General features: G+C 41.8%; 13 non-coding genes across 13 annotated transcripts; all 13 read left to right on the forward strand.

Moving 5' to 3' along the window:
* The first annotated feature begins 3,643 nt into the window (after window positions 1-3,643).
* Window positions 3,644-3,762, forward strand: LOC126476634 (U5 spliceosomal RNA). Its single transcript, XR_007587119.1, has one exon. It is a non-coding gene; the product is annotated as a U5 spliceosomal RNA (small nuclear RNA).
* A 2,406-nt stretch (window positions 3,763-6,168) lies between these two features.
* On the forward strand, window positions 6,169-6,375 carry LOC126476552 (small nucleolar RNA U3). The gene has a single exon (XR_007587048.1). It is a non-coding gene; the product is annotated as a small nucleolar RNA U3 (small nucleolar RNA).
* Window positions 6,376-7,328: 953 nt separating this feature from the next.
* Window positions 7,329-7,447, forward strand: LOC126476636 (U5 spliceosomal RNA). The gene has a single exon (XR_007587120.1). It is a non-coding gene; the product is annotated as a U5 spliceosomal RNA (small nuclear RNA).
* A 2,414-nt stretch (window positions 7,448-9,861) lies between these two features.
* LOC126476553 (small nucleolar RNA U3) lies at window positions 9,862-10,068 on the forward strand. The gene has a single exon (XR_007587049.1). It is a non-coding gene; the product is annotated as a small nucleolar RNA U3 (small nucleolar RNA).
* Window positions 10,069-11,021: 953 nt separating this feature from the next.
* On the forward strand, window positions 11,022-11,140 carry LOC126476637 (U5 spliceosomal RNA). Its single transcript, XR_007587121.1, has one exon. It is a non-coding gene; the product is annotated as a U5 spliceosomal RNA (small nuclear RNA).
* Window positions 11,141-13,554: 2,414 nt separating this feature from the next.
* Window positions 13,555-13,761, forward strand: LOC126476554 (small nucleolar RNA U3). Its single transcript, XR_007587050.1, has one exon. It is a non-coding gene; the product is annotated as a small nucleolar RNA U3 (small nucleolar RNA).
* A 953-nt stretch (window positions 13,762-14,714) lies between these two features.
* On the forward strand, window positions 14,715-14,833 carry LOC126476638 (U5 spliceosomal RNA). The gene has a single exon (XR_007587122.1). It is a non-coding gene; the product is annotated as a U5 spliceosomal RNA (small nuclear RNA).
* Window positions 14,834-17,239: 2,406 nt separating this feature from the next.
* On the forward strand, window positions 17,240-17,446 carry LOC126476555 (small nucleolar RNA U3). The gene has a single exon (XR_007587051.1). It is a non-coding gene; the product is annotated as a small nucleolar RNA U3 (small nucleolar RNA).
* A 954-nt stretch (window positions 17,447-18,400) lies between these two features.
* LOC126476709 (U5 spliceosomal RNA) lies at window positions 18,401-18,519 on the forward strand. The gene has a single exon (XR_007587182.1). It is a non-coding gene; the product is annotated as a U5 spliceosomal RNA (small nuclear RNA).
* A 2,406-nt stretch (window positions 18,520-20,925) lies between these two features.
* LOC126476556 (small nucleolar RNA U3) lies at window positions 20,926-21,132 on the forward strand. Its single transcript, XR_007587052.1, has one exon. It is a non-coding gene; the product is annotated as a small nucleolar RNA U3 (small nucleolar RNA).
* A 953-nt stretch (window positions 21,133-22,085) lies between these two features.
* Window positions 22,086-22,204, forward strand: LOC126476640 (U5 spliceosomal RNA). The gene has a single exon (XR_007587123.1). It is a non-coding gene; the product is annotated as a U5 spliceosomal RNA (small nuclear RNA).
* A 2,422-nt stretch (window positions 22,205-24,626) lies between these two features.
* On the forward strand, window positions 24,627-24,833 carry LOC126476557 (small nucleolar RNA U3). The gene has a single exon (XR_007587053.1). It is a non-coding gene; the product is annotated as a small nucleolar RNA U3 (small nucleolar RNA).
* A 953-nt stretch (window positions 24,834-25,786) lies between these two features.
* On the forward strand, window positions 25,787-25,905 carry LOC126476642 (U5 spliceosomal RNA). Its single transcript, XR_007587124.1, has one exon. It is a non-coding gene; the product is annotated as a U5 spliceosomal RNA (small nuclear RNA).
* Window positions 25,906-27,283: the final 1,378 nt, after the last annotated feature.

Here is a 27,283-nt window from a genome sequence, read left to right on the forward strand (position 1 = left end):
AGCAGGAATGTCGTATGAATCGTGTCATAACCTCAGCTTATTAACTCCGGGTACATTTTAGTTGATGTTAGAACGATTATTAGTGTTTCAGATTATATGTTTGTAGGTTATCGGTCGCTATTAGAAATATTATCTTCGCAGCTGCGACAGAAAGTACGCGGAACTTCGCCAAAGCACTGTTTAAGTAAAATGTTAACAACGTGCGTTTTTAAGTATGAAGTAATATGTAAACTGAGTACTGTAGGTTAAATTCGAAGCTTAATTTCTTGTGCTGCTCACATAATAGAATAAAGTGTAAAGCCTTGTAATACAACAAAAAATATACGTAATGTGACAGATTCGTTTACTCCTGTGCTGTAAAAGCTAGTCCTATTGGGGAAAGTATGAGTACGCTAATCCAAGTTTTATGTCAGATTTGCAAACTGCTCGATTTCTCCAGCGACAGCATGTTTATAACATATGAAGACATGCAGATCGAAAAGGTTGACAGTGTTACATTTCTGGGACTACAACTCGATAATAAATTCAGTTGGGAAGGGCATACCACATTTTTTCATTCTATTATTTCATAAGGGAACATATTCTGTGGTAACTCATCAAACGTAGCAAAAGTTTTTCGCATGTAAAAGCGTGTAATAAAAATCGTTTGTGGTATCAATTCAAGAACATCATGTAGGAACCTGTTCAAGGAACTTTGTATTCTAACCACTGCTTCCTAGTATATTTATTCCTAAATGAAATTTGTTACAAGTATTTCCAACCAATAGCTTGATACATAATATCAGTACTAGAAATGGGAACAGCAATCTACATAAAGCTCTAAAATTACTTACTTTGGTCCAAAAGGGGTCCAATATTCAGGAACATGCATTTTCAATAAGCTGCCAGCAAGTCAGCAACCATTAAAAACTGGGTTTCAGATAAGGCACGGTTTACAGTGTGTTTGAATGACTATTTGATACATAAGTGTCTAATTCCACCCATCATCAATATGCCAGAAATGTCTATTTTAAGTGTGTCTATGACGTCACTACATACACATGGCAACAAACACGAAGATACATATCAATAATACAATAACATTTCCCACCAAAAATACAATCAAACCAATGGGACAACTGCGGGAAGTTGGGGGTTTTAGGGTGAGGACAAGCTAGTAAAAAAAACACACCATGATCCCAAAACACAAAATGAAGAACAAAAAAGAAAAAACATACAGCATTCTACTACACCAACAAAAATCTGCAGGAATCGGACACTTCCCTTGAACAATATAGGTCAACTATAGGTGACCATACCAAAACACCAATACCCACAACTAAACGTACGAAAATTGGAATCAGACATTTCCCTTGACCTACATAGGTCAACCTCAGATGACGATACTAAAACATCAACACACACAATTATGAAAATGGGAATCGGTCATTATCCGGTGACCTATATAGGTCCACCACAGCTACTGATGCCAAAAAACCAACACCTACAACTGCGAAAAATAAAACCACAATCCCAAAAGTCCACAAATCAATCATCCCTACATAAATTAAATCACATTCAATACTTCATAAATACACAAAACATCACAGCTAGAAAAAAAAAAAAATTAATTACCACCAGCAAATTCCGGCACTGCAACCTTGATCGACAGCCCCCCCCCCCCCCCCCCCCCACACACACACACACACACAAAAACCAACTCATAAACACCGTGCCGTAATGACATTCACACACCACAACACCTTTACGTCGAAGCAGACGGGTGGAATCAGACGCTTCCAGTGACCCCTCCTTCTACTCTGTAGATGAATATCGTAACAGAGACTGATAGACCAGCTTAGGTAAAAATTCTGCTATATTTCAGTTTTGACAGCACTTGGTTGCAACAGTCAAGATCGGGTATTCTGTGTACGATAAATTTATTAAAAGTACGTAACTGTGTTTTATTCTGTCAGTGTACCAATTCTGTAAATATTAGCAGTTACTGTGATATATTCACGTATTTTGACAATCTCCTGACAAATGATGAGGATAATAATTATTATATTCCACTGTATTATGTTATACTTTCTGACATGTTATTTGTCATTCGCGATGGCCAGCGGCTATCTCCGTAGCAGTACGAAAATATTTGTTCGCTCCAGTTACTATCCTCTCTGGAAATATCACCTGGAACTACGACCTTTAACTGGAGTCACCGAGTCAGGAACGTCTAGACACACAGTTATTCCGTTACCAGCTTCCAGGATATCTGTGGTGGTAGCCCGATAACTACCAGAGAACTAGAACTACGAGCCAATAACGATAACTGCCAGAGGAGAATACCGGCTCTGACAGTTATTTCCATAGTCGCTCGAATTCCTTAGTAACCTTCCTTGTACTACCCGTCCAAGCTAAATTAACACGTAAGGCGGTGGCTTAAGGGAACGACCGTACTTGATAATGCCTGTACTGCAGCTCCTATCAGCCACGGCTCGGACATTAACTTTATTTAATTGTTTATGCTAAAAGTAACGAAGGCCCACGAAATAGTACACAGTTCTTATCAACAGATGGTGCGCAGTCTCACAGTTATTCCCATGGTCTATAGAACGCCTTCCAAATGCGCAGTACGATCTTCGGTCAACAGATGGCGCGAGGCACTGTTGACACTAAACAGTTATTGAAATAACTGCCAGAATCAGAGGAACGGTTATCGCAGTAACCGTTACTTCTCAGTAACCGGTTATTTCTATCAGTTACGTTATTTTTTGCCACCTCTACTGCAGGTTGTGGAAGGACTTTGATTGCGACATGTCATGAAAGCCTTGTGGAAGTTTCTCGAGTGTCACGGGGACGAGCCATTTGATTTGGCCTGCTCCAAGTGCTAGGCTTGGATGACAACGACGTACTTTTGAGTTACAAGACTGAGTGAGCAACACAAGAAGAGTGCAATTGATGACCATAAAAAGCTGACACACAACACAGTGTTGATAATCACCACTAATGCATGATGTACGAAACATTTAGGAGGAGCACGTTTGGCTAGCAAACATGAATTGAGCGATTTGCAAGGCACTGTTATCTGCAAGAAGGAATGCATGAAATTGGCAAATGGATAAGACTGGTTCAAATACTATCGACAGAAATTTTATTTCTGTTGTCAACTAGTATTAATTAGATGTGTGGGAGTAGGGGGATATTTCCCTTGCACCATACATCTACATACACGTTGCGTCTGATGTGGCCTAGTTTTGCGTACAAAGAACTGTCTAGTTGTCAGTTTTTTCAGTGAACGAATGTGGTAGGGAGGAGAGAGATTAGTGTTAGATGCAGAGCAGTGCGGGCAGTTGTGTGTCGGACGTTGTATGTCGGACGGTGAGTCGCCGACAGGAATTAGGCGTGCTGCCATCTGTCGGCAGGTGAGGTAATGAAGCAGCTTGAATGGTGACAGAAATGATGAAAATAGTTAACTAAAGAGTAATAGCGACGACATTTGGCCGACACGTGTTTCAGCGTTGACAGTTAGTTTGGGGTGTGTGCTTGCATGACACTGGAAGTCTGTTGACGGTAGAGAAGTAGACAAGACGGAAAGAATTTTCCGCGTTCTCGCGGAGAAGTAATAGAGAAGCAGCCATAAGTATTGAAGTGAGGGCGTTGATCGGCACTCTGGTTTCCCTTCAAAACGAATAAATCTTTCGCCTTTTACTAAAGATTTCCGTGGAGGGGAACATTAAATGAGTCTATAAGGTATTTTTCGTAGTGCTCGGCTATTGCTGAGCCATAATCACAAGTGAAAACGTAATGTAAGTAGCAAGAGGTAGATTGTGTTGTGTGAATGAAGGGCGCGGAGTAGCGGATGACGTTGGATCAGGCAGATATTTGTTTTTTTAAAATTTGAAATTGTAATAGGCCGTGTCGTAGTATAATGAAACAAGTACATTTGCCCTGAAATGGCGTACAGTGTGTTAGACGATTGTGTAAAGACAGAGAGGGAGCTACAGGACTACCTGGAAACACTTGGTGAACCCTTTCCGTACCTCAGTTCTAGATGATTTGAGAGTGTTTACTTGCACTGCAGTTGCACAACAGCATATAAACTGATATTTTCAAGTGAATGATGAATGATAGGCTTTGTAAGAAATACTGGTATGTGATTAGTAGATTATGTTTTGAAACCCAAAATTATTTTTACCACAGAAGTTTGTGATTTGTAGGTATGATGTGAGTGAGCTTTGGGCCGAAGATGGTGGTTAGTTGGGCAGGATGAGTATTTAAATGGTTTTCAATAGAGTGGATATTAGTGACACTGGCTTGTTGCCATAATGTGTTTGTTCATAACAGTGTACTCAGTTGTGTAGAAGATTTAGGTGAGAAAGAGACAGTTGTTGAATATGACATAAATAGCTAGAAATGAAGTAAGTAGTAATTTCCTGCTAGGTGTAGTTTGGGTATGGTGTGTCTCAGTGAGAGATAAATCTTGAAATTGAAGGGTTGTTCCTAGCTACAGTCTTGGAAACTATGTATCTGCTGTTGACTCCAATGTTTTCAAGATTACTTGTGTACAAAATTGGGCAGACTTTGCAGTTTCTTCTTCAGTAAATCAGTGGAAGGTGGTGCAGATAATGGTAAAAATGTTCAGTGCCTCCTGTGAGTTGTTGATGCTGCTTGTCTTTTAAGTAAAATTGATAGGGGCTCTTGATTGACCCAGCCATACACAGAGCTGGTGCATACTTGGCTTGAGAAGACTTTGGTCAGTAAATGATGAAATACCAACACAGTGCTCACAACAAAGCTCCTTTCCCTGCATTCTAGTTTCCCTCGGGTATAGAGTGACATGATATTGGCAGAGGATGTGCAGATAATCACTTTGATCAGGCTGTTTGTTTTTTTAATGCTCTTTTACCAGAATCCATGCATAGTGATAACTGTGTTCTCTGGTGGAACACGATGAGAACATTGTGTGAAGTGCACAGAAGTAGCTATTTGAGTATGTATGAAAATGTGAGGTAACCACTGTTACTCCTAAATTTCTGTGGAATTAAGTTTTCTGTATGTGTGTGTGTGTGAGGTTCAAGTTGGTAGTTTATATGTTGCAAGCGAAAAAAGCTTTTTAGTAAACTGAGGCACTAGCATTAGTTTCCTGTTCACTGTGACAAGGAAGCTAGTATAAAAAGCAGTTTGTGGTTTTGCTTGCAAAGAAGTGCTCATGGGATGAAAGCACTGCTTGGGATTATTCTGAGATGATGGGGGGATTGCTAAACATGTAGCATTTTAGTAAGGAGCTTGTCGGAGTAGTTGTATAGTTGTAAAATTATTTGTTATTTTATGAGAAATTTCTGTATTCATAGCACATGGGCCATCATAGTTGAAGCATACAGATTGGCATGGTATGCGTAGGTCTGTAAAATGTCCTGACAGTGATGTTGATAGAGACTTGTTGTATACTTTGATTCTTCATCTGTTTAACAGTAGACATAAGAAATGTATTAGTGGAGCAAGTAGCTGTGAAATTACTGGTGTATGATTGATAGTATGGACGTGGCGCTGAATGGAAGTGTTTGTTCAGCTGTGGGTGTTTTCATAATTGCCATGTGAGGAAAAGCAATACTCATGATAGGCGAAAAGAGATACAGAGAGAAACACATTTGTTGCGAGTATTGTATATCAGCAGCTCCAAGGGCGGGTATCAAGTAAGACGCAAAGTGAAACGAAAGAGGAAGTATGCATGAAAGAGGCCAAATATCGACAAGAGTTCGCACTGTTAGAGTGAGGTGAATGAGCTAGTGCTGTGCGAAAAATTTCGAAGAGAGAGGCGGTTTTAAAGAAAGCACAAGAGTCCTATGAATGCCCTCTTGTGTGTTTCTCTTTCAGTGGCTATTTGGCATGTCTGCTTGCGCCGTAGAATGCTACTGTATGTGCCCCAGGCCGCCATCTAGCGGCCGGAGGTGCAAGCGGTGTTTACATACAGTCTCGCCTGAGGCAATGGTCTCTCATTTCGGAACGCAAGAAGCACTGGTAGCGCACAAAATAGCTGAGCGAGATCATGGCGGCCAAGTAAGAGTAGAAGTAGGTTCTTTGCAGAATGTCCGAGCTTGTAAATCGCGAAATGTGAAGAGTGTGTCGTATTCTCGTAGGGCGTGTTGACGGTCTCGTGGCATAAGTAGCGAGCGGTGATAGCTTGCAAGCAAGATCATACTTCACAGGATCATTTCTGTAGTATGTCTTCAACTCTCTCTAGTTCAAAGCTGGAGTAGACGTAACCACGATGATGAGTGGTAGCACTCTCCCTGAGCGTGAGGCTTGCGATCGAGATTCATCGCATCTTGGTTGTAATCGATGATCGTTCACCACATTCTGAGGGATGTGGGAAGGGAATAGCGCTTTCCGAGTGGTGGTTTTATTTTATAGATCAGAAGCGTAAGTCATACCTTTGGTATCGGGACCCGCGTCGTTGCAGAAATGTCGCTGCAGGTTGTGGAAGGACTTTGATTGCGACATGTCATGAAAGCCTTGTGGAAGTTTCTCGAGTGTCACGGGGACGAGCCATTTGATTTGGCCTGCTCCAAGTGCTAGGCTTGGATGACAACGACGTACTTTTGAGTTACAAGACTGAGTGAGCAACACAAGAAGAGTGCAATTGATGACCATAAAAAGCTGACACACAACACAGTGTTGATAATCACCACTAATGCATGATGTACGAAACATTTAGGAGGAGCACGTTTGGCTAGCAAACATGAATTGAGCGATTTGCAAGGCACTGTTATCTGCAAGAAGGAATGCATGAAATTGGCAAATGAATAAGACTGGTTCAAATACTATCGACAGAAATTTTATTTCTGTTGTCAACTAGTATTAATTAGATGTGTGGGAGTAGGGGGATATTTCCCTTGCACCATACATCTACATACACGTTGCGTCTGATGTGGCCTAGTTTTGCGTACAAAGAACTGTCTAGTTGTCAGTTTTTTCAGTGAACGAATGTGGTAGGGAGGAGAGAGATTAGTGTTAGATGCAGAGCAGTGCGGGCAGTTGTGTGTCGGACGTTGTATGTCGGACGGTGAGTCGCCGACAGGAATTAGGCGTGCTGCCATCTGTCGGCAGGTGAGGTAATGAAGCAGCTTGAATGGTGACAGAAATGATGAAAATAGTTAACTAAAGAGTAATAGCGACGACATTTGGCCGACACGTGTTTCAGCGTTGACAGTTAGTTTGGGGTGTGTGCTTGCATGACACTGGAAGTCTGTTGACGGTAGAGAAGTAGACAAGACGGAAAGAATTTTCCGCGTTCTCGCGGAGAAGTAATAGAGAAGCAGCCATAAGTATTGAAGTGAGGGCGTTGATCGGCACTCTGGTTTCCCTTCAAAACGAATAAATCTTTCGCCTTTTACTAAAGATTTCCGTGGAGGGGAACATTAAATGAGTCTATAAGGTATTTTTCGTAGTGCTCGGCTATTGCTGAGCCATAATCACAAGTGAAAACGTAATGTAAGTAGCAAGAGGTAGATTGTGTTGTGTGAATGAAGGGCGCGGAGTAGCGGATGACGTTGGATCAGGCAGATATTTGTTTTTTTAAAATTTGAAATTGTAATAGGCCGTGTCGTAGTATAATGAAACAAGTACATTTGCCCTGAAATGGCGTACAGTGTGTTAGACGATTGTGTAAAGACAGAGAGGGAGCTACAGGACTACCTGGAAACACTTGGTGAACCCTTTCCGTACCTCAGTTCTAGATGATTTGAGAGTGTTTACTTGCACTGCAGTTGCACAACAGCATATAAACTGATATTTTCAAGTGAATGATGAATGATAGGCTTTGTAAGAAATACTGGTATGTGATTAGTAGATTATGTTTTGAAACCCAAAATTATTTTTACCACAGAAGTTTGTGATTTGTAGGTATGATGTGAGTGAGCTTTGGGCCGAAGATGGTGGTTAGTTGGGCAGGATGAGTATTTAAATGGTTTTCAATAGAGTGGATATTAGTGACACTGGCTTGTTGCCATAATGTGTTTGTTCATAACAGTGTACTCAGTTGTGTAGAAGATTTAGGTGAGAAAGAGACAATTGTTGAATATGACATAAATAGCTAGAAATGAAGTAAGTAGTAATTTCCTGCTAGGTGTAGTTTGGGTATGGTGTGTCTCAGTGAGAGATAAATCTTGAAATTGAAGGGTTGTTCCTAGCTACAGTCTTGGAAACTATGTATCTGCTGTTGACTCCAATGTTTTCAAGATTACTTGTGTACAAAATTGGGCAGACTTTGCAGTTTCTTCTTCAGTAAATCAGTGGAAGGTGGTGCAGATAATGGTAAAAATGTTCAGTGCCTCCTGTGAGTTGTTGATGCTGCTTGTCTTTTAAGTAAAATTGATAGGGGCTCTTGATTGACCCAGCCATACACAGAGCTGGTGCATACTTGGCTTGAGAAGACTTTGGTCAGTAAATGATGAAATACCAACACAGTGCTCACAACAAAGCTCCTTTCCCTGCATTCTAGTTTCCCTCGGGTATAGAGTGACATGATATTGGCAGAGGATGTGCAGATAATCACTTTGATCAGGCTGTTTGTTTTTTTAATGCTCTTTTACCAGAATCCATGCATAGTGATAACTGTGTTCTCTGGTGGAACACGATGAGAACATTGTGTGAAGTGCACAGAAGTAGCTATTTGAGTATGTATGAAAATGTGGGGTAACCACTGTTACTCCTAAATTTCTGTGGAATTAAGTTTTCTGTATGTGTGTGTATGTGTGTGTGTGAGGTTCAAGTTGGTAGTTTATATGTTGCAAGCGAAAAAAGCTTTTTAGTAAACTGAGGCACTAGCATTAGTTTCCTGTTCACTGTGACAAGGAAGCTAGTATAAAAAGCAGTTTGTGGTTTTGCTTGCAAAGAAGTGCTCATGGGATGAAAGCACTGCTTGGGATTATTCTGAGATGATGGGGGGATTGCTAAACATGTAGCATTTTAGTAAGGAGCTTGTCGGAGTAGTTGTATAGTTGTAAAATTATTTGTTATTTTATGAGAAATTTCTGTATTCATAGCACATGGGCCATCATAGTTGAAGCATACAGATTGGCATGGTATGCGTAGGTCTGTAAAATGTCCTGACAGTGATGTTGATAGAGACTTGTTGTATACTTTGATTCTTCATCTGTTTAACAGTAGACATAAGAAATGTATTAGTGGAGCAAGTAGCTGTGAAATTACTGGTGTATGATTGATAGTATGGACGTGGCGCTGAATGGAAGTGTTTGTTCAGCTGTGGGTGTTTTCATAATTGCCATGTGAGGAAAAGCAATACTCGTGATAGGCGAAAAGAGATACAGAGAGAAACACATTTGTTGCGAGTATTGTATATCAGCAGCTCCAAGGGCGGGTATCAAGTAAGACGCAAAGTGAAACGAAAGAGGAAGTATGCATGAAAGAGGCCAAATATCGACAAGAGTTCGCACTGTTAGAGTGAGGTGAATGAGCTAGTGCTGTGCGAAAAATTTCGAAGAGAGAGGCGGTTTTAAAGAAAGCACAAGAGTCCTATGAATGCCCTCTTGTGTGTTTCTCTTTCAGTGGCTATTTGGCATGTCTGCTTGCGCCGTAGAATGCTACTGTATGTGCCCCAGGCCGCCATCTAGCGGCCGGAGGTGCAAGCGGTGTTTACATACAGTCTCGCCTGAGGCAATGGTCTCTCATTTCGGAACGCAAGAAGCACTGGTAGCGCACAAAATAGCTGAGCGAGATCATGGCGGCCAAGTAAGAGTAGAAGTAGGTTCTTTGCAGAATGTCCGAGCTTGTAAATCGCGAAATGTGAAGAGTGTGTCGTATTCTCGTAGGGCGTGTTGACGGTCTCGTGGCATAAGTAGCGAGCGGTGATAGCTTGCAAGCAAGATCATACTTCACAGGATCATTTCTGTAGTATGTCTTCAACTCTCTCTAGTTCAAAGCTGGAGTAGACGTAACCACGATGATGAGTGGTAGCACTCTCCCTGAGCGTGAGGCTTGCGATCGAGATTCATCGCATCTTGGTTGTAATCGATGATCGTTCACCACATTCTGAGGGATGTGGGAAGGGAATAGCGCTTTCCGAGTGGTGGTTTTATTTTATAGATCAGAAGCGTAAGTCATACCTTTGGTATCGGGACCCGCGTCGTTGCAGAAATGTCGCTGCAGGTTGTGGAAGGACTTTGATTGCGACATGTCATGAAAGCCTTGTGGAAGTTTCTCGAGTGTCACGGGGACGAGCCATTTGATTTGGCCTGCTCCAAGTGCTAGGCTTGGATGACAACGACGTACTTTTGAGTTACAAGACTGAGTGAGCAACACAAGAAGAGTGCAATTGATGACCATAAAAAGCTGACACACAACACAGTGTTGATAATCACCACTAATGCATGATGTACGAAACATTTAGGAGGAGCACGTTTGGCTAGCAAACATGAATTGAGCGATTTGCAAGGCACTGTTATCTGCAAGAAGGAATGCATGAAATTGGCAAATGAATAAGACTGGTTCAAATACTATCGACAGAAATTTTATTTCTGTTGTCAACTAGTATTAATTAGATGTGTGGGAGTAGGGGGATATTTCCCTTGCACCATACATCTACATACACGTATCGTCTGATGTGGCCTAGTTTTGCGTACAAAGGACTGTCTAGTTGTCAGTTTTTTCAGTGAACGAATGTGGTAGGGAGGAGAGAGATTAGTGTTAGATGCAGAGCAGTGCGGGCAGTTGTGTGTCGGACGTTGTATGCCGGTCGGTGAGTCGCCGACAGGAATTAGGCGTGCTGCCATCTGTCGGCAGGTGAGGTAATGAAGCAGCTTGAATGGTGACAGAAATGATGAAAATAGTTAACTAAAGAGTAATAGCGACGACATTTGGCAGACACGTGTTTCAGCGTTGACAGTTAGTTTGGGGTGTGTGCTTGCATGACACTGGAAGTCTGTTGACGGTAGAGAAGTAGACAAGACGGAAAGAATTTTCCGCGTTCTCGCGGAGAAGTAATAGAGAAGCAGCCATAAGTATTGAAGTGAGGGCGTTGATCGGCACTCTGGTTTCCCTTCAAAACGAATAAATCTTTCGCCTTTTACTAAAGATTTCCGTGGAGGGGAACATTAAATGAGTCTATAAGGTATTTTTCGTAGTGCTCGGCTATTGCTGAGCCATAATCACAAGTGAAAACGTAATGTAAGTAGCAAGAGGTAGATTGTGTTGTGTGAATGAAGGGCGCGGAGTAGCGGATGACGTTGGATCAGGCAGATATTTGTTTTTTTAAAATTTGAAATTGTAATAGGCCGTGTCGTAGTATAATGAAACAAGTACATTTGCCCTGAAATGGCGTACAGTGTGTTAGACGATTGTGTAAAGACAGAGAGGGAGCTACAGGACTACCTGGAAACACTTGGTGAACCCTTTCCGTACCTCAGTTCTAGATGATTTGAGAGTGTTTACTTGCACTGCAGTTGCACAACAGCATATAAACTGATATTTTCAAGTGAATGATGAATGATAGGCTTTGTAAGAAATACTGGTATGTGATTAGTAGATTATGTTTTGAAACCCAAAATTATTTTTACCACAGAAGTTTGTGATTTGTAGGTATGATGTGAGTGAGCTTTGGGCCGAAGATGGTGGTTAGTTGGGCAGGATGAGTATTTAAATGGTTTTCAATAGAGTGGATATTAGTGACACTGGCTTGTTGCCATAATGTGTTTGTTCATAACAGTGTACTCAGTTGTGTAGAAGATTTAGGTGAGAAAGAGACAGTTGTTGAATATGACATAAATAGCTAGAAATGAAGTAAGTAGTAATTTCCTGCTAGGTGTAGTTTGGGTATGGTGTGTCTCAGTGAGAGATAAATCTTGAAATTGAAGGGTTGTTCCTAGCTACAGTCTTGGAAACTATGTATCTGCTGTTGACTCCAATGTTTTCAAGATTACTTGTGTACAAAATTGGGCAGACTTTGCAGTTTCTTCTTCAGTAAATCAGTGGAAGGTGGTGCAGATAATGGTAAAAATGTTCAGTGCCTCCTGTGAGTTGTTGATGCTGCTTGTCTTTTAAGTAAAATTGATAGGGGCTCTTGATTGACCCAGCCATACACAGAGCTGGTGCATACTTGGCTTGAGAAGACTTTGGTCAGTAAATGATGAAATACCAACACAGTGCTCACAACAAAGCTCCTTTCCCTGCATTCTAGTTTCCCTCGGGTATAGAGTGACATGATATTGGCAGAGGATGTGCAGATAATCACTTTGATCAGGCTGTTTGTTTTTTTAATGCTCTTTTACCAGAATCCATGCATAGTGATAACTGTGTTCTCTGGTGGAACACGATGAGAACATTGTGTGAAGTGCACAGAAGTAGCTATTTGAGTATGTATGAAAATGTGGGGTAACCACTGTTACTCCTAAATTTCTGTGGAATTAAGTTTTCTGTATGTGTGTGTATGTGTGTGTGTGAGGTTCAAGTTGGTAGTTTATATGTTGCAAGCGAAAAAAGCTTTTTAGTAAACTGAGGCACTAGCATTAGTTTCCTGTTCACTGTGACAAGGAAGCTAGTATAAAAAGCAGTTTGTGGTTTTGCTTGCAAAGAAGTGCTCATGGGATGAAAGCACTGCTTGGGATTATTCTGAGATGATGGGGGGATTGCTAAACATGTAGCATTTTAGTAAGGAGCTTGTCGGAGTAGTTGTATAGTTGTAAAATTATTTGTTATTTTATGAGAAATTTCTGTATTCATAGCACATGGGCCATCATAGTTGAAGCATACAGATTGGCATGGTATGCGTAGGTCTGTAAAATGTCCTGACAGTGATGTTGATAGAGACTTGTTGTATACTTTGATTCTTCATCTGTTTAACAGTAGACATAAGAAATGTATTAGTGGAGCAAGTAGCTGTGAAATTACTGGTGTATGATTGATAGTATGGACGTGGCGCTGAATGGAAGTGTTTGTTCAGCTGTGGGTGTTTTCATAATTGCCATGTGAGGAAAAGCAATACTCGTGATAGGCGAAAAGAGATACAGAGAGAAACACATTTGTTGCGAGTATTGTATATCAGCAGCTCCAAGGGCGGGTATCAAGTAAGACGCAAAGTGAAACGAAAGAGGAAGTATGCATGAAAGAGGCCAAATATCGACAAGAGTTCGCACTGTTAGAGTGAGGTGAATGAGCTAGTGCTGTGCGAAAAATTTCGAAGAGAGAGGCGGTTTTAAAGAAAGCACAAGAGTCCTATGAATGCCCTCTTGTGTGTTTCTCTTTCAGTGGCTATTTGGCATGTCTGCTTGCGCCGTAGAATGCTACTGTATGTGCCCCAGGCCGCCATCTAGCGGCCGGAGGTGCAAGCGGCGTTTACATACAGTCTCGCCTGAGGCAATGGTCTCTCATTTCGGAACGCAAGAAGCACTGGTAGCGCACAAAATAGCTGAGCGAGATCATGGCGGCCAAGTAAGAGTAGAAGTAGGTTCTTTGCAGAATGTCCGAGCTTGTAAATCGCGAAATGTGAAGAGTGTGTCGTATTCTCGTAGGGCGTGTTGACGGTCTCGTGGCATAAGTAGCGAGCGGTGATAGCTTGCAAGCAAGATCATACTTCACAGGATCATTTCTGTAGTATGTCTTCAACTCTCTCTAGTTCAAAGCTGGAGTAGACGTAACCACGATGATGAGTGGTAGCACTCTCCCTGAGCGTGAGGCTTGCGATCGAGATTCATCGCATCTTGGTTGTAATCGATGATCGTTCACCACATTCTGAGGGATGTGGGAAGGGAATAGCGCTTTCCGAGTGGTGGTTTTATTTTATAGATCAGAAGCGTAAGTCATACCTTTGGTATCGGGACCCGCGTCGTTGCAGAAATGTCGCTGCAGGTTGTGGAAGGACTTTGATTGCGACATGTCATGAAAGCCTTGTGGAAGTTTCTCGAGTGTCACGGGGACGAGCCATTTGATTTGGCCTGCTCCAAGTGCTAGGCTTGGATGACAACGACGTACTTTTGAGTTACAAGACTGAGTGAGCAACACAAGAAGAGTGCAATTGATGACCATAAAAAGCTGACACACAACACAGTGTTGATAATCACCACTAATGCATGATGTACGAAACATTTAGGAGGAGCACGTTTGGCTAGCAAACATGAATTGAGCGATTTGCAAGGCACTGTTATCTGCAAGAAGGAATGCATGAAATTGGCAAATGAATAAGACTGGTTCAAATACTATCGACAGAAATTTTATTTCTGTTGTCAACTAGTATTAATTAGATGTGTGGGAGTAGGGGGATATTTCCCTTGCACCATACATCTACATACACGTATCGTCTGATGTGGCCTAGTTTTGCGTACAAAGGACTGTCTAGTTGTCAGTTTTTTCAGTGAACGAATGTGGTAGGGAGGAGAGAGATTAGTGTTAGATGCAGAGCAGTGCGGGCAGTTGTGTGTCGGACGTTGTATGCCGGTCGGTGAGTCGCCGACAGGAATTAGGCGTGCTGCCATCTGTCGGCAGGTGAGGTAATGAAGCAGCTTGAATGGTGACAGAAATGATGAAAATAGTTAACTAAAGAGTAATAGCGACGACATTTGGCAGACACGTGTTTCAGCGTTGACAGTTAGTTTGGGGTGTGTGCTTGCATGACACTGGAAGTCTGTTGACGGTAGAGAAGTAGACAAGACGGAAAGAATTTTCCGCGTTCTCGCGGAGAAGTAATAGAGAAGCAGCCATAAGTATTGAAGTGAGGGCGTTGATCGGCACTCTGGTTTCCCTTCAAAACGAATAAATCTTTCGCCTTTTACTAAAGATTTCCGTGGAGGGGAACATTAAATGAGTCTATAAGGTATTTTTCGTAGTGCTCGGCTATTGCTGAGCCATAATCACAAGTGAAAACGTAATGTAAGTAGCAAGAGGTAGATTGTGTTGTGTGAATGAAGGGCGCGGAGTAGCGGATGACGTTGGATCAGGCAGATATTTGTTTTTTTAAAATTTGAAATTGTAATAGGCCGTGTCGTAGTATAATGAAACAAGTACATTTGCCCTGAAATGGCGTACAGTGTGTTAGACGATTGTGTAAAGACAGAGAGGGAGCTACAGGACTACCTGGAAACACTTGGTGAACCCTTTCCGTACCTCAGTTCTAGATGATTTGAGAGTGTTTACTTGCACTGCAGTTGCACAACAGCATATAAACTGATATTTTCAAGTGAATGATGAATGATAGGCTTTGTAAGAAATACTGGTATGTGATTAGTAGATTATGTTTTGAAACCCAAAATTATTTTTACCACAGAAGTTTGTGATTTGTAGGTATGATGTGAGTGAGCTTTGGGCCGAAGATGGTGGTTAGTTGGGCAGGATGAGTATTTAAATGGTTTTCAATAGAGTGGATATTAGTGACACTGGCTTGTTGCCATAATGTGTTTGTTCATAACAGTGTACTCAGTTGTGTAGAAGATTTAGGTGAGAAAGAGACAGTTGTTGAATATGACATAAATAGCTAGAAATGAAGTAAGTAGTAATTTCCTGCTAGGTGTAGTTTGGGTATGGTGTGTCTCAGTGAGAGATAAATCTTGAAATTGAAGGGTTGTTCCTAGCTACAGTCTTGGAAACTATGTATCTGCTGTTGACTCCAATGTTTTCAAGATTACTTGTGTACAAAATTGGGCAGACTTTGCAGTTTCTTCTTCAGTAAATCAGTGGAAGGTGGTGCAGATAATGGTAAAAATGTTCAGTGCCTCCTGTGAGTTGTTGATGCTGCTTGTCTTTTAAGTAAAATTGATAGGGGCTCTTGATTGACCCAGCCATACACAGAGCTGGTGCATACTTGGCTTGAGAAGACTTTGGTCAGTAAATGATGAAATACCAACACAGTGCTCACAACAAAGCTCCTTTCCCTGCATTCTAGTTTCCCTCGGGTATAGAGTGACATGATATTGGCAGAGGATGTGCAGATAATCACTTTGATCAGGCTGTTTGTTTTTTTAATGCTCTTTTACCAGAATCCATGCATAGTGATAACTGTGTTCTCTGGTGGAACACGATGAGAACATTGTGTGAAGTGCACAGAAGTAGCTATTTGAGTATGTATGAAAATGTGAGGTAACCACTGTTACTCCTAAATTTCTGTGGAATTAAGTTTTCTGTATGTGTGTGTGTGTGAGGTTCAAGTTGGTAGTTTATATGTTGCAAGCGAAAAAAGCTTTTTAGTAAACTGAGGCACTAGCATTAGTTTCCTGTTCACTGTGACAAGGAAGCTAGTATAAAAAGCAGTTTGTGGTTTTGCTTGCAAAGAAGTGCTCATGGGATGAAAGCACTGCTTGGGATTATTCTGAGATGATGGGGGGATTGCTAAACATGTAGCATTTTAGTAAGGAGCTTGTCGGAGTAGTTGTATAGTTGTAAAATTATTTGTTATTTTATGAGAAATTTCTGTATTCATAGCACATGGGCCATCATAGTTGAAGCATACAGATTGGCATGGTATGCGTAGGTCTGTAAAATGTCCTGACAGTGATGTTGATAGAGACTTGTTGTATACTTTGATTCTTCATCTGTTTAACAGTAGACATAAGAAATGTATTAGTGGAGCAAGTAGCTGTGAAATTACTGGTGTATGATTGATAGTATGGACGTGGCGCTGAATGGAAGTGTTTGTTCAGCTGTGGGTGTTTTCATAATTGCCATGTGAGGAAAAGCAATACTCGTGATAGGCGAAAAGAGATACAGAGAGAAACACATTTGTTGCGAGTATTGTATATCAGCAGCTCCAAGGGCGGGTATCAAGTAAGACGCAAAGTGAAACGAAAGAGGAAGTATGCATGAAAGAGGCCAAATATCGACAAGAGTTCGCACTGTTAGAGTGAGGTGAATGAGCTAGTGCTGTGCGAAAAATTTCGAAGAGAGAGGCGGTTTTAAAGAAAGCACAAGAGTCCTATGAATGCCCTCTTGTGTGTTTCTCTTTCAGTGGCTATTTGGCATGTCTGCTTGCGCCGTAGAATGCTACTGTATGTGCCCCAGGCCGCCATCTAGCGGCCGGAGGTGCAAGCGGTGTTTACATACAGTCTCGCCTGAGGCAATGGTCTCTCATTTCGGAACGCAAGAAGCACTGGTAGCGCACAAAATAGCTGAGCGAGATCATGGCGGCCAAGTAAGAGTAGAAGTAGGTTCTTTGCAGAATGTCCGAGCTTGTAAATCGCGAAATGTGAAGAGTGTGTCGTATTCTCGTAGGGCGTGTTGACGGTCTCGTGGCATAAGTAGCGAGCGGTGATAGCTTGCAAGCAAGATCATACTTCACAGGATCATTTCTGTAGTATGTCTTCAACTCTCTCTAGTTCAAAGCTGGAGTAGACGTAACCACGATGATGAGTGGTAGCACTCTCCCTGAGCGTGAGGCTTGCGATCGAGATTCATCGCATCTTGGTTGTAATCGATGATCGTTCACCACATTCTGAGGGATGTGGGAAGGGAATAGCGCTTTCCGAGTGGTGGTTTTATTTTATAGATCAGAAGCGTAAGTCATACCTTTGGTATCGGGACCCGCGTCGTTGCAGAAATGTCGCTGCAGGTTGTGGAAGGACTTTGATTGCGACATGTCATGAAAGCCCTGTGGAAGTTTCTCGAGTGTCACGGGGACGAGCCATTTGATTTGGCCTGCTCCAAGTGCTAGGCTTGGATGACAACGACGTACTTTTGAGTTACAAGACTGAGTGAGCAACACAAGAAGAGTGCAATTGATGACCATAAAAAGCTGACACACAACACAGTGTTGATAATCACCACTAATGCATGATGTACGAAACATTTAGGAGGAGCACGTTTGGCTAGCAAACATGAATTGAGCGATTTGCAAGGCACTGTTATCTGCAAGAAGGAATGCATGAAATTGGCAAATGAATAAGACTGGTTCAAATACTATCGACAGAAATTTTATTTCTGTTGTCAACTAGTATTAATTAGATGTGTGGGAGTAGGGGGATATTTCCCTTGCACCATACATCTACATACACGTATCGTCTGATGTGGCCTAGTTTTGCGTACAAAGAACTGTCTAGTTGTCAGTTTTTTCAGTGAACGAATGTGGTAGGGAGGAGAGAGATTAGTGTTAGATGCAGAGCAGTGCGGGCAGTTGTGTGTCGGACGTTGTATGCCGGACGGTGAGTCGCCGACAGGAATTAGGCGTGCTGCCATCTGTCGGCAGGTGAGGTAATGAAGCAGCTTGAATGGTGACAGAAATGATGAAAATAGTTAACTAAAGAGTAATAGCGACGACATTTGGCCGACACGTGTTTCAGCGTTGACAGTTAGTTTGGGGTGTGTGCTTGCATGACACTGGAAGTCTGTTGACGGTAGAGAAGTAGACAAGACGGAAAGAATTTTCCGCGTTCTCGCGGAGAAGTAATAGAGAAGCAGCCATAAGTATTGAAGTGAGGGCGTTGATCGGCACTCTTGGTTTCCCTTCAAAACGAATAAATCTTTCGCCTTTTACTAAAGATTTCCGTGGAGGGGAACATTAAATGAGTCTATAAGGTATTTTTCGTAGTGCTCGGCTATTGCTGAGCCATAATCACAAGTGAAAACGTAATGTAAGTAGCAAGAGGTAGATTGTGTTGTGTGAATGAAGGGCGCGGAGTAGCGGATGACGTTGGATCAGGCAGATATTTGTTTTTTTAAAATTTGAAATTGTAATAGGCCGTGTCGTAGTATAATGAAACAAGTACATTTGCCCTGAAATGGCGTACAGTGTGTTAGACGATTGTGTAAAGACAGAGAGGGAGCTACAGGACTACCTGGAAACACTTGGTGAACCCTTTCCGTACCTCAGTTCTAGATGATTTGAGAGTGTTTACTTGCACTGCAGTTGCACAACAGCATATAAACTGATATTTTCAAGTGAATGATGAATGATAGGCTTTGTAAGAAATACTGGTATGTGATTAGTAGATTATGTTTTGAAACCCAAAATTATTTTTACCACAGAAGTTTGTGATTTGTAGGTATGATGTGAGTGAGCTTTGGGCCGAAGATGGTGGTTAGTTGGGCAGGATGAGTATTTAAATGGTTTTCAATAGAGTGGATATTAGTGACACTGGCTTGTTGCCATAATGTGTTTGTTCATAACAGTGTACTCAGTTGTGTAGAAGATTTAGGTGAGAAAGAGACAGTTGTTGAATATGACATAAATAGCTAGAAATGAAGTAAGTAGTAATTTCCTGCTAGGTGTAGTTTGGGTATGGTGTGTCTCAGTGAGAGATAAATCTTGAAATTGAAGGGTTGTTCCTAGCTACAGTCTTGGAAACTATGTATCTGCTGTTGACTCCAATGTTTTCAAGATTACTTGTGTACAAAATTGGGCAGACTTTGCAGTTTCTTCTTCAGTAAATCAGTGGAAGGTGGTGCAGATAATGGTAAAAATGTTCAGTGCCTCCTGTGAGTTGTTGATGCTGCTTGTCTTTTAAGTAAAATTGATAGGGGCTCTTGATTGACCCAGCCATACACAGAGCTGGTGCATACTTGGCTTGAGAAGACTTTGGTCAGTAAATGATGAAATACCAACACAGTGCTCACAACAAAGCTCCTTTCCCTGCATTCTAGTTTCCCTCGGGTATAGAGTGACATGATATTGGCAGAGGATGTGCAGATAATCACTTTGATCAGGCTGTTTGTTTTTTTAATGCTCTTTTACCAGAATCCATGCATAGTGATAACTGTGTTCTCTGGTGGAACACGATGAGAACATTGTGTGAAGTGCACAGAAGTAGCTATTTGAGTATGTATGAAAATGTGAGGTAACCACTGTTACTCCTAAATTTCTGTGGAATTAAGTTTTCTGTATGTGTGTGTGTGTGAGGTTCAAGTTGGTAGTTTATATGTTGCAAGCGAAAAAAGCTTTTTAGTAAACTGAGGCACTAGCATTAGTTTCCTGTTCACTGTGACAAGGAAGCTAGTATAAAAAGCAGTTTGTGGTTTTGCTTGCAAAGAAGTGCTCATGGGATGAAAGCACTGCTTGGGATTATTCTGAGATGATGGGGGGATTGCTAAACATGTAGCATTTTAGTAAGGAGCTTGTCGGAGTAGTTGTATAGTTGTAAAATTATTTGTTATTTTATGAGAAATTTCTGTATTCATAGCACATGGGCCATCATAGTTGAAGCATACAGATTGGCATGGTATGCGTAGGTCTGTAAAATGTCCTGACAGTGATGTTGATAGAGACTTGTTGTATACTTTGATTCTTCATCTGTTTAACAGTAGACATAAGAAATGTATTAGTGGAGCAAGTAGCTGTGAAATTACTGGTGTATGATTGATAGTATGGACGTGGCGCTGAATGGAAGTGTTTGTTCAGCTGTGGGTGTTTTCATAATTGCCATGTGAGGAAAAGCAATACTCGTGATAGGCGAAAAGAGATACAGAGAGAAACACATTTGTTGCGAGTATTGTATATCAGCAGCTCCAAGGGCGGGTATCAAGTAAGACGCAAAGTGAAACGAAAGAGGAAGTATGCATGAAAGAGGCCAAATATCGACAAGAGTTCGCACTGTTAGAGTGAGGTGAATGAGCTAGTGCTGTGCGAAAAATTTCGAAGAGAGAGGCGGTTTTAAAGAAAGCACAAGAGTCCTATGAATGCCCTCTTGTGTGTTTCTCTTTCAGTGGCTATTTGGCATGTCTGCTTGCGCCGTAGAATGCTACTGTATGTGCCCCAGGCCGCCATCTAGCGGCCGGAGGTGCAAGCGGTGTTTACATACAGTCTCGCCTGAGGCAATGGTCTCTCATTTCGGAACGCAAGAAGCACTGGTAGCGCACAAAATAGCTGAGCGAGATCATGGCGGCCAAGTAAGAGTAGAAGTAGGTTCTTTGCAGAATGTCCGAGCTTGTAAATCGCGAAATGTGAAGAGTGTGTCGTATTCTCGTAGGGCGTGTTGACGGTCTCGTGGCATAAGTAGCGAGCGGTGATAGCTTGCAAGCAAGATCATACTTCACAGGATCATTTCTGTAGTATGTCTTCAACTCTCTCTAGTTCAAAGCTGGAGTAGACGTAACCACGATGATGAGTGGTAGCACTCTCCCTGAGCGTGAGGCTTGCGATCGAGATTCATCGCATCTTGGTTGTAATCGATGATCGTTCACCACATTCTGAGGGATGTGGGAAGGGAATAGCGCTTTCCGAGTGGTGGTTTTATTTTATAGATCAGAAGCGTAAGTCATACCTTTGGTATCGGGACCCGCGTCGTTGCAGAAATGTCGCTGCAGGTTGTGGAAGGACTTTGATTGCGACATGTCATGAAAGCCCTGTGGAAGTTTCTCGAGTGTCACGGGGACGAGCCATTTGATTTGGCCTGCTCCAAGTGCTAGGCTTGGATGACAACGACGTACTTTTGAGTTACAAGACTGAGTGAGCAACACAAGAAGAGTGCAATTGATGACCATAAAAAGCTGACACACAACACAGTGTTGATAATCACCACTAATGCATGATGTACGAAACATTTAGGAGGAGCACGTTTGGCTAGCAAACATGAATTGAGCGATTTGCAAGGCACTGTTATCTGCAAGAAGGAATGCATGAAATTGGCAAATGAATAAGACTGGTTCAAATACTATCGACAGAAATTTTATTTCTGTTGTCAACTAGTATTAATTAGATGTGTGGGAGTAGGGGGATATTTCCCTTGCACCATACATCTACATACACGTTGCGTCTGATGTGGCCTAGTTTTGCGTACAAAGAACTGTCTAGTTGTCAGTTTTTTCAGTGAACGAATGTGGTAGGGAGGAGAGAGATTAGTGTTAGATGCAGAGCAGTGCGGGCAGTTGTGTGTCGGACGTTGTATGTCGGACGGTGAGTCGCCGACAGGAATTAGGCGTGCTGCCATCTGTCGGCAGGTGAGGTAATGAAGCAGCTTGAATGGTGACAGAAATGATGAAAATAGTTAACTAAAGAGTAATAGCGACGACATTTGGCCGACACGTGTTTCAGCGTTGACAGTTAGTTTGGGGTGTGTGCTTGCATGACACTGGAAGTCTGTTGACGGTAGAGAAGTAGACAAGACGGAAAGAATTTTCCGCGTTCTCGCGGAGAAGTAATAGAGAAGCAGCCATAAGTATTGAAGTGAGGGCGTTGATCGGCACTCTGGTTTCCCTTCAAAACGAATAAATCTTTCGCCTTTTACTAAAGATTTCCGTGGAGGGGAACATTAAATGAGTCTATAAGGTATTTTTCGTAGTGCTCGGCTATTGCTGAGCCATAATCACAAGTGAAAACGTAATGTAAGTAGCAAGAGGTAGATTGTGTTGTGTGAATGAAGGGCGCGGAGTAGCGGATGACGTTGGATCAGGCAGATATTTGTTTTTTTAAAATTTGAAATTGTAATAGGCCGTGTCGTAGTATAATGAAACAAGTACATTTGCCCTGAAATGGCGTACAGTGTGTTAGACGATTGTGTAAAGACAGAGAGGGAGCTACAGGACTACCTGGAAACACTTGGTGAACCCTTTCCGTACCTCAGTTCTAGATGATTTGAGAGTGTTTACTTGCACTGCGGTTGCACAACAGCATATAAACTGATATTTTCAAGTGAATGATGAATGATAGGCTTTGTAAGAAATACTGGTATGTGATTAGTAGATTATGTTTTGAAACCCAAAATTATTTTTACCACAGAAGTTTGTGATTTGTAGGTATGATGTGAGTGAGCTTTGGGCCGAAGATGGTGGTTAGTTGGGCAGGATGAGTATTTAAATGGTTTTCAATAGAGTGGATATTAGTGACACTGGCTTGTTGCCATAATGTGTTTGTTCATAACAGTGTACTCAGTTGTGTAGAAGATTTAGGTGAGAAAGAGACAGTTGTTGAATATGACATAAATAGCTAGAAATGAAGTAAGTAGTAATTTCCTGCTAGGTGTAGTTTGGGTATGGTGTGTCTCAGTGAGAGATAAATCTTGAAATTGAAGGGTTGTTCCTAGCTACAGTCTTGGAAACTATGTATCTGCTGTTGACTCCAATGTTTTCAAGATTACTTGTGTACAAAATTGGGCAGACTGCAGTTTCTTTTTCAGTAAATCAGTGGAAGGTGGTGCAGACAATGGTAAAAATGTTCAGTGCCTCCTGTGAGTTGTTGATGCTGCTTGTCTTTTAAGTAAAATTGATAGGGGCTCTTGATTGACCCAGCCATACACAGAGCTGGTGCATACTTGGCTTGAGAAGACTTTGGTCAGTAAATGATGAAATACCAACACAGTGCTCACAACAAAGCTCCTTTCCCTGCATTCTAGTTTCCCTCGGGTATAGAGTGACATGATATTGGCAGAGGATGTGCAGATAATCACTTTGATCAGGCTGTTTGTTTTTTTAATGCTCTTTTACCAGAATCCATGCATAGTGATAACTGTGTTCTCTGGTGGAACACGATGAGAACATTGTGTGAAGTGCACAGAAGTAGCTATTTGAGTATGTATGAAAATGTGAGGTAACCACTGTTACTCCTAAATTTCTGTGGAATTAAGTTTTCTGTATGTGTGTGTGTGTGTGTGTGTGTGTGTGTGAGAGGTTCAAGTTGGTAGTTTATATGTTGCAAGCGAAAAAAGCTTTTTAGTAAACTGAGGCACTAGCATTAGTCTCCTGTTCACTGTGACAAGGAAGCTAGTATAAAAAGCAGTTTGTGGTTTTGCTTGCAAAGAAGTGCTCATGGGATGAAAGCACTGCTTGGGATTATTCTGAGATGATGGGGGGATTGCTAAACATGTAGCATTTTAGTAAGGAGCTTGTCGGAGTAGTTGTATAGTTGTAAAATTATTTGTTATTTTATGAGAAATTTCTGTATTCATAGCACATGGGCCATCATAGTTGAAGCATACAGATTGGCATGGTATGCGTAGGTCTGTAAAATGTCCTGACAGTGATGTTGATAGAGACTTGTTGTATACTTTGGTTCTTCATCTGTTTAACAGTAGACATAAGAAATGTATTAGTGGAGCAAGTAGCTGTGAAATTACTGGTGTATGATTGATAGTATGGACGTGGCGCTGAATGGAAGTGTTTGTTCAGCTGTGGGTGTTTTCATAATTGCCATGTGAGGAAAAGCAATACTCGTGATAGGCGAAAAGAGATACAGAGAGAAACACATTTGTTGCGAGTATTGTATATCAGCAGCTCCAAGGGCGGGTATCAAGTAAGACGCAAAGTGAAACGAAAGAGGAAGTATGCATGAAAGAGGCCAAATATCGACAAGAGTTCGCACTGTTAGAGTGAGGTGAATGAGCTAGTGCTGTGCGAAAAATTTCGAAGAGAGAGGCGGTTTTAAAGAAAGCACAAGAGTCCTATGAATGCCCTCTTGTGTGTTTCTCTTTCAGTGGCTATTTGGCATGTCTGCTTGCGCCGTAGAATGCTACTGTATGTGCCCCAGGCCGCCATCTAGCGGCCGGAGGTGCAAGCGGTGTTTACATACAGTCTCGCCTGAGGCAATGGTCTCTCATTTCGGAACGCAAGAAGCACTGGTAGCGCACAAAATAGCTGAGCGAGATCATGGCGGCCAAGTAAGAGTAGAAGTAGGTTCTTTGCAGAATGTCCGAGCTTGTAAATCGCGAAATGTGAAGAGTGTGTCGTATTCTCGTAGGGCGTGTTGACGGTCTCGTGGCATAAGTAGCGAGCGGTGATAGCTTGCAAGCAAGATCATACTTCACAGGATCATTTCTGTAGTATGTCTTCAACTCTCTCTAGTTCAAAGCTGGAGTAGACGTAACCACGATGATGAGTGGTAGCACTCTCCCTGAGCGTGAGGCTTGCGATCGAGATTCATCGCATCTTGGTTGTAATCGATGATCGTTCACCACATTCTGAGGGATGTGGGAAGGGAATAGCGCTTTCCGAGTGGTGGTTTTATTTTATAGATCAGAAGCGTAAGTCATACCTTTGGTATCGGGACCCGCGTCGTTGCAGAAATGTCGCTGCAGGTTGTGGAAGGACTTTGATTGCGACATGTCATGAAAGCCTTGTGGAAGTTTCTCGAGTGTCACGGGGACGAGCCATTTGATTTGGCCTGCTCCAATTGCTAGGCTTGGATGACAACGACGTACTTTTGAGTTACAAGACTGAGTGAGCAACACAAGAAGAGTGCAATTGATGACCATAAAAAGCTGACACACAACACAGTGTTGATAATCACCACTAATGCATGATGTACGAAACATTTAGGAGGAGCACGTTTGGCTAGCAAACATGAATTGAGCGATTTGCAAGGCACTGTTATCTGCAAGAAGGAATGCATGAAATTGGCAAATGAATAAGACTGGTTCAAATACTATCGACAGAAATTTTATTTCTGTTGTCAACTAGTATTAATTAGATGTGTGGGAGTAGGGGGATATTTCCCTTGCACCATACATCTACATACACGTATCGTCTGATGTGGCCTAGTTTTGCGTACAAAGAACTGTCTAGTTGTCAGTTTTTTCAGTGAACGAATGTGGTAGGGAGGAGAGAGATTAGTGTTAGATGCAGAGCAGTGCGGGCAGTTGTGTGTCGGACGTTGTATGCCGGACTGTGAGTCGCCGACAGGAATTAGGCGTGCTGCCATCTGTCGGCAGGTGAGGTAATGAAGCAGCTTGAATGGTGACAGAAATGATGAAAATAGTTAACTAAAGAGTAATAGCGACGACATTTGGCCGACACGTGTTTCAGCGTTGACAGTTAGTTTGGGGTGTGTGCTTGCATGACACTGGAAGTCTGTTGACGGTAGAGAAGTAGACAAGACGGAAAGAATTTTCCGCGTTCTCGCGGAGAAGTAATAGAGAAGCAGCCATAAGTATTGAAGTGAGGGCGTTGATCGGCACTCTGGTTTCCCTTCAAAACGAATAAATCTTTCGCCTTTTACTAAAGATTTCCGTGGAGGGGAACATTAAATGAGTCTATAAGGTATTTTTCGTAGTGCTCGGCTATTGCTGAGCCATAATCACAAGTGAAAACGTAATGTAAGTAGCAAGAGGTAGATTGTGTTGTGTGAATGAAGGGCGCGGAGTAGCGGATGACGTTGGATCAGGCAGATATTTGTTTTTTTAAAATTTGAAATTGTAATAGGCCGTGTCGTAGTATAATGAAACAAGTACATTTGCCCTGAAATGGCGTACAGTGTGTTAGACGATTGTGTAAAGACAGAGAGGGAGCTACAGGACTACCTGGAAACACTTGGTGAACCCTTTCCGTACCTCAGTTCTAGATGATTTGAGAGTGTTTACTTGCACTGCAGTTGCACAACAGCATATAAACTGATATTTTCAAGTGAATGATGAATGATAGGCTTTGTAAGAAATACTGGTATGTGATTAGTAGATTATGTTTTGAAACCCAAAATTATTTTTACCACAGAAGTTTGTGATTTGTAGGTATGATGTGAGTGAGCTTTGGGCCGAAGATGGTGGTTAGTTGGGCAGGATGAGTATTTAAATGGTTTTCAATAGAGTGGATATTAGTGACACTGGCTTGTTGCCATAATGTGTTTGTTCATAACAGTGTACTCAGTTGTGTAGAAGATTTAGGTGAGAAAGAGACAGTTGTTGAATATGACATAAATAGCTAGAAATGAAGTAAGTAGTAATTTCCTGCTAGGTGTAGTTTGGGTATGGTGTGTCTCAGTGAGAGATAAATCTTGAAATTGAAGGGTTGTTCCTAGCTACAGTCTTGGAAACTATGTATCTGCTGTTGACTCCAATGTTTTCAAGATTACTTGTGTACAAAATTGGGCAGACTTTGCAGTTTCTTCTTCAGTAAATCAGTGGAAGGTGGTGCAGATAATGGTAAAAATGTTCAGTGCCTCCTGTGAGTTGTTGATGCTGCTTGTCTTTTAAGTAAAATTGATAGGGGCTCTTGATTGACCCAGCCATACACAGAGCTGGTGCATACTTGGCTTGAGAAGACTTTGGTCAGTAAATGATGAAATACCAACACAGTGCTCACAACAAAGCTCCTTTCCCTGCATTCTAGTTTCCCTCGGGTATAGAGTGACATGATATTGGCAGAGGATGTGCAGATAATCACTTTGATCAGGCTGTTTGTTTTTTTAATGCTCTTTTACCAGAATCCATGCATAGTGATAACTGTGTTCTCTGGTGGAACACGATGAGAACATTGTGTGAAGTGCACAGAAGTAGCTATTTGAGTATGTATGAAAATGTGAGGTAACCACTGTTACTCCTAAATTTCTGTGGAATTAAGTTTTCTGTATGTGTGTGTGTGTGTGTGTGTGTGTGAGGTTCAAGTTGGTAGTTTATATGTTGCAAGCGAAAAAAGCTTTTTAGTAAACTGAGGCACTAGCATTAGTTTCCTGTTC

The sequence above is a fragment of the Schistocerca serialis genome, chromosome 4 (genome assembly GCF_023864345.2).
Source record: "Schistocerca serialis cubense isolate TAMUIC-IGC-003099 chromosome 4, iqSchSeri2.2, whole genome shotgun sequence".
NCBI classification, from domain to species: Eukaryota; Metazoa; Arthropoda; class Insecta; order Orthoptera; family Acrididae; genus Schistocerca; species Schistocerca serialis.